General features: G+C 51.6%; 1 protein-coding gene across 1 annotated transcript in view; it reads right to left on the bottom strand.

Annotated features, from left to right (window-relative positions):
* ACOXL (acyl-CoA oxidase like) overlaps positions 1 to 6,000 on the bottom strand; it is a 352,026-nt gene that overhangs the window by 283,572 nt on the left and 62,454 nt on the right.

Genomic DNA, 6,000 nt, shown 5'->3' with positions numbered 1-6,000 from the left:
CACTTTTCAGCCCCATCCAGACTCAGCCTCCTAATTCTCCACCCTCAGCTCTGAGCAGCCACTACCACCTGGGGGTAAGCATGTGTTATAAACCCTATTTGTGATCCTCACAACCTCAGATGTCATTTTTAATCATCAGTATACCTGAACTTGATTGTATACGCTTCCAGGTCCCTTTTAACAATAATAACAGCCTACATGTATTGATGATTTAGTATTTAAAGCCCTAGCCAGTAAGTCCCCTACATACGAAGCTTCAAGTTGCGAACTTTCAAAGATGCAAACGTGCGTTCACATGTCCAATCATGTTAAGTTAGTTCATGTGTCTGGCATACATTGTCACGTGCGTGCATCCTCTAAAAGTGGTTGTGCCTTTATGTACTTTACTATACAGTACTGTGTAGAGCACAGTAGTACAGTATCTTTATTTCAAGCCCAGGATGTCCAAAAGCAAGCGTAAAAGCAGCGGTGATGTAGGTGGTACTGCTAAGAAGCGCCAAGCAATAATGATGGAAACAAAAGTGGAGGAAGAAGAAGTAACTAAAGAACCAAAGAGATTCATGATGTAGGAAAGGGCGAGGGGATTTTCTTTCTTTTTTAAAAATTTTTCTAATAATTTATTTTTTTATTTTTGGTTGTGTCGCGTCTTCGTTGCTGTGCGCGGGCTCTGTCTAGTTGCGGCGAGCGGGGGCTACTCTTCTTTGCAGTGCATGGGCTTCTCATTGCGGTGGCTTCTCTTGTTGCAGAGCACAGGCTCTAGGAGAGCAGGCCTCAGTAGTTGTGGCACATGGGCTCAGGAGCTGTGGCTCATGGGCTCTAGAGCGCAGGCTCAGCAGCCGTGGCACACGGGCTTAGTTGCTCCGCGGCCAGTAGGATTTTCCCAGACCAGGGCTCAAACCCATGTCCCCTGCATTGGCAGGCAGATTCTTAACCACTGGACCACCAGGGAAGTCCTAGGATTTTCTTTATTTGAGGAGGCACTGTTAGTTTTTGAGGCACAGGACCCGAACCTAAAATGGTACACAAAGGTTGCAGCAGCCGTTCAGAATGCAATCCAGTGCTACGGTGTCAGTGTCATCCATGACAAGAAGAAAAGAGCTACCACCCAGACATCACTGGATTGTTTTTTCATTTTTCATTTTTCAAGAGGGTAGATAGAATTGAATCCAGCAAGGAACCAGAACCTGTGCCATCAACGTCAGGCGTGAGTGAAATTGCAGCTTGCCCTCCGTCTCCTATTGCCCATGATCCTGCAGCTCTACCATCTCCCACCTCCTCTCCCTCCTCCGGTCAGTAACTCTTCTTGCCTGTTCACTCAATGCCAGCCCTGTATGCCAGCTGTTGTACTGTACTACTGTACTTTTCAAGGGACTATGTTGTAAAATTTAAAATGTTTTATTTTTGTGTTTGTTTGTTTTTTATGTATTATTTGTGTGAAAAGTATTATAAACCTATTACAGAGTTAGCTGGGTACGTAGGCTCACTTTGTTGAACTTACGAACAAATTGGACTTATGAATGCAGTCTCGGAACGGGAACTCGTTCATATGTAGGGGACTTACTGCTTACTGTATAAGCCCCTTACAGGTATTAATTCCCTCAGGCTTTACAACAGCTCTACAAAGGGGTGCTGTTATGATTTTTAGAGGTGTAGAGATGGTTCAATAACCTGCCAAGGCCATGCAGAGGCAGGATGCAAATCCAGAGAGGCTGATTCCAGAGTCCATGTTCTCAGTGGCCTCACTCCGGAGTCTAGAACAGGCACAACATTCCAACTGCTTCCAGGCATGCCAACCCCACTCCTCTCAACTCAGCAACTTTACACGGGGCGTCTTCCCTTCCCTCGGCTCAGCGCTGGGCACTGGGACAAGGCGATGAGGACAGGCACGGCTCCCGGCAGCTGCAGTCCTGGATAATGCCTGTGGTGAGGTTCTTCCTAACACAAGGACTCAGCGGCCTGCTGGTGGCCTGCCATGACCCAGAGCTGTAACTCAGCTAACTCAGTAGCTCACACCTGTGACCAAGCATCTACGGCTCCCAGGTATTCAGGCACTCTATCGGGCTGCCCCTATTCCCCCTTAATTCTACAGTATCTTTTAATAATATCTACATGTCAATCTTATCTACTCAACATGATGGGACCATCCTTCCAAACACGGGACCATCTACTACCATAACAAGGACCACCAAAGTCCAAGGAAGCATAGTCAGTGCCCACCTCAGGCAAATTCCTTTACCTCCTCTGCCTCAGTTTCCCCATATGTGAAGTGAGGGTACCGATGGAACCCTCTCAGAGTTGTGCGAGGAGAAATGAGTTAACACCTGTACAGCACTTATGACAGGCATGGCTTATAATAAAGGCTCAATAAGTATTATTTTCTTGTAACAGTCTTGGTGGTGGTGGTGATGGTGAAGAGACGAATTAACTCATGGAATTTTCACAAGGTTTCCATCAGATGGAGTTTTTTGTTTTTTTGTTTTTTGTTTTTTTGCCTCATTTCACGCACTGAGAAAACTAAAGCTCAGAGAAACTGAAGTGAAGCCCCAGGCCCACTACACCCCAGTGGCAGCAGACCCTGAGCCCACCCGGGGGGGCTATGACCATGGGGTCTCCTCCCTGCCCGCCGTTAGGAGTGGTGGCCTCACCCTGACAGAGCAAAGACACTTGACGCCTCCAGCATCTGTGCTCTGCAGGGTGTCCCCTTGGCTGGGGAGGCCCAAAGACTCAGCCTGCGGTCCCCCAGGCTCTCCTGGCCGACCACCCAACCCCGGCGGGGATCTGGGCCCTGCTTTAACTGTGACCTCACCAAGCACACGGCAGAGTTGCCAAAAGCAGGCAAGGCAAACAAGGGCCAGCTGATCATTTCACTCAGAGAAACAAGAGAAGCCGTAGCTTTCTCCACAGAAGCGGTGCTTCCCAGCAGCCAGCAGGGTGGGCGTGGTCTCAGCGATCCCTGGATCCAGAACCGGAGAGACAGTCCAGGACTCCTGACTTGTACTCAACACGCAGACCCTGCAGTATGGCCCCTGCGTGTCGCTGACACCCTGTGCGAGGTGCCCACCCACCCCGGGTGACTCCCTGACCACCAGGGCCTCATCCCTAACTGCAAAACGGGCGCCAACGCAGTGCCCCCTCCTGGCCCCGTAAGCCGGCACGTACATACGAAGCAGACACGAAGCATAGTGCCAGGGACAGGACAAACAGGAAGGACGAAAGAAGACACCTTGTTCTGGGCGGAAGAGCCACAGAGAGTTAGAAGGAAGATGCGGCAACATCCGTCCCAGCCACCCTGGCGACAGGCTGAGGGGTTGGGACACATACTGAGAATTTATCTCCGCTAAGAACTAACCCAGGTGCTTTCTATGTGAATTCTGATTCATTCTTCATCCATTCTTTCAGGTCCTATTTGCTGTGCACCTACTCTGTGCCCAGCATTGTGTGGGAGGCTGAATACATGGCGGCGAACGAGGCCGGCAGGGCCCCTGGCAGCGTGGAGGTTTTAGGCTTGCAGGGGAGACAGCTATCACACCGTGAGTCGGTTGTAACCACAATAAACGCTGCAAGGGGAGTGCAGAGCCTTGGAACATGACAGAGGGGCCTCTTGCGCACTGTGACCTTTCTGAAGGAGGTACATGTACCGGTGCTCTGAAACATCCGGGAAACTAACCAGGCGAAAGGTGGGGACGGGTTCGCCAGGTGGCACCGCCGCACGAGGTGGGCGGGGTGAGAGGTCGGTCGTGGAAGGCATTGGAAACTGGAAGAGAATGTGCCTTGATCCTGGAGGCACTGTGAGGCCACAGAGGGTGACAGGGTGGCTGGGATGGGGCCAGGAATTTAGAACTGCATCCGTCTGTTCTGTGCAGTGGTTCTCCAAGGGCGGTCCTGGACCGGTAACCTCAGTATCACTGGGTAGAAATGCAGATTCTCTGGCTGTGCCCCAGAGCTGCTGCATCCAAAACCCTGAGGGTGGGACCCGGCTACGGAGTAACACCTACTTAAAGGATTAGGGAGACTCTTTTGAAAGGGGGCACCAGCTTGCCTTATGCTAGAATATTATTTCCATGCAAAATCGACCCAAAACTCTGGGCTAGACCTCGTGTACATTTCACACTTCCTCTACTTCTGCCTCCAAACCTACCGTGACTCTCCCCAGCTTCCTTCCTCCTTCAGAAAAGGCTTCCCAGCACCCCCCCACCCCAACTTCGGCTGCAGAGTTCTCTCAATGCGCATCCCCCCCCCAACTCCTGCCAAATGCCTTAGTTTCCTTTTCCTTTTGTCTCTGCTCATCATTTAATCAGACATGGCATTTGGGGCATAAACGAAAGCATGGCTATTACAGCAAGACTTTAAGAGAAAATCTGAAGATATTGAGAAACGTTATGAAAATGAGAGATAACCATGGGGGAAAAAAACCACATCTGGGCAGAGTTTAAAATGACCAGGCGTGCTGGCCTTGAGCAAATGTCACCGTGGGGAGCCATGGTGACAGTTTTCTAACACAGGAGGAATGCCCTTTGGAGAAAGGGATCCGTTTTCCACTCATCAGCGAGCACAGAAAAAGCAGGACTTTCTCAGGTTTCAGCTGAGAAAGCATCTGTCCTGTGTTTAAGCTGTAGGAGGGGAGGGAGCTGCCAAGAGAGCTGGTGAGATCATCCTCGCCAGAGATGCTCGCGATGAGATCACAGCAGCCAGGATCACAGCGGCCAGGGTCCGTCAGGGAAGACACTTCGGCCGTATCTGGACCACGTGGGTCTGAGGCCCGTCCAGCTCTGCGAGGGGTCTCCTGGTCACCGGGCAAACCTGCCTCCCAAACAGGGCAGGTGCCGACTCACAACCATTGTGTTTTGCTTCAGATACTCAGGAATCCAAGGGACACCACGCACCTCTGCAAAACGTCTCAGATCGCCTGGCTGCCTGGAGGCCAGGACTCCAGGCATTTGTTTCATGGAAAAGCCCATTTATTCCTTTCCCACAGCCAACGCCTATCTCCCCAGTAACAGCAGCAGGAGCTGCCATCACATCAGCAACAGCTCTGAGCGACGGAGCCCTTGCTCTGTGCCAGCCCCGCACTCACATCCTCACCCAGGCCTCACCATTATCAGAAGGCCCATTTTACAAATGAAGAAACTGAGGCTTAAAGAAGGCTACTGATCGGCCCACGCCCCCATGGCTGGTCACAACCAGGCTGAGGTTTGAGCCCAGGGTTCTCTGATTTCAGAGCCCACGATCGTGATAAGGCCTGTACATTGCCAGGAACGAAGTGTGTGTGTCAGATGCCCAAAAAGGAATTGATCCAAATGTGCCCTCCTCTCCAGACGCTCCGGAGTTGGCAGGGGCTGGCCCCTTGATAATGCTCAGGAAAATGGAGAAGGGGTGCCTTTTAAAAATCAGCCACTCTGTGTCCTCTCTCCCCACCTCCGCTGCTCCAGATCTACTGATACTTAAAAATCAAGTCTCTCCCAGAAGGCCCCCCCATGCCCCATCTACACCACCCTACGCCTGCCCCCCCAGGACTCCACCATTGGCCTGAATGGGCGGACCGGTCCCTGGCAGTGTGGACATCCTTCACACGACATCACCCACTCCATAACGTAACAGCACAGGGTTTCTACGGCACCTTTAGAGCCATGAACCAGCATGTGGTTTTAATATTCACCAGCGCTCTCCTCAGAGGGGCCCTGAAGCTGCTGTGATCAGAGGGGCTATTGTGCAGATACGGCTGTCCCCGCTGCACAGAACCCCGATCAGATTTCTGTCCCGTCTTCTCTACGGTGCAATTCTGGGCTCGTCTGCTTTCTCTCCTCTTGCCTCCTTCTGGAGTCTGGAAAATGGCTGAAACAGTGTCTATCACAGACTTGTAAGAAGTATTTTCCTCCGTACTTTGCCGCTGTGCCAGTGCCTTGGCCTCACCCCTGGGCCTGCATCCTGAGGCTCTCCTGGGGCCTCACTGACTCAGCCGGTTCAGCTGAGACCTGCTGAGACATTCTGGACCTGGGTCTT

The sequence above is a fragment of the Mesoplodon densirostris genome, chromosome 14, assembly GCF_025265405.1.
Source record: "Mesoplodon densirostris isolate mMesDen1 chromosome 14, mMesDen1 primary haplotype, whole genome shotgun sequence".
In the NCBI taxonomy this organism is placed as follows: domain Eukaryota; kingdom Metazoa; phylum Chordata; class Mammalia; order Artiodactyla; family Ziphiidae; genus Mesoplodon; species Mesoplodon densirostris.
Note: the sequence above shows the minus strand (reverse complement) of the source record. Positions and strands in the feature narration are given on the sequence as shown.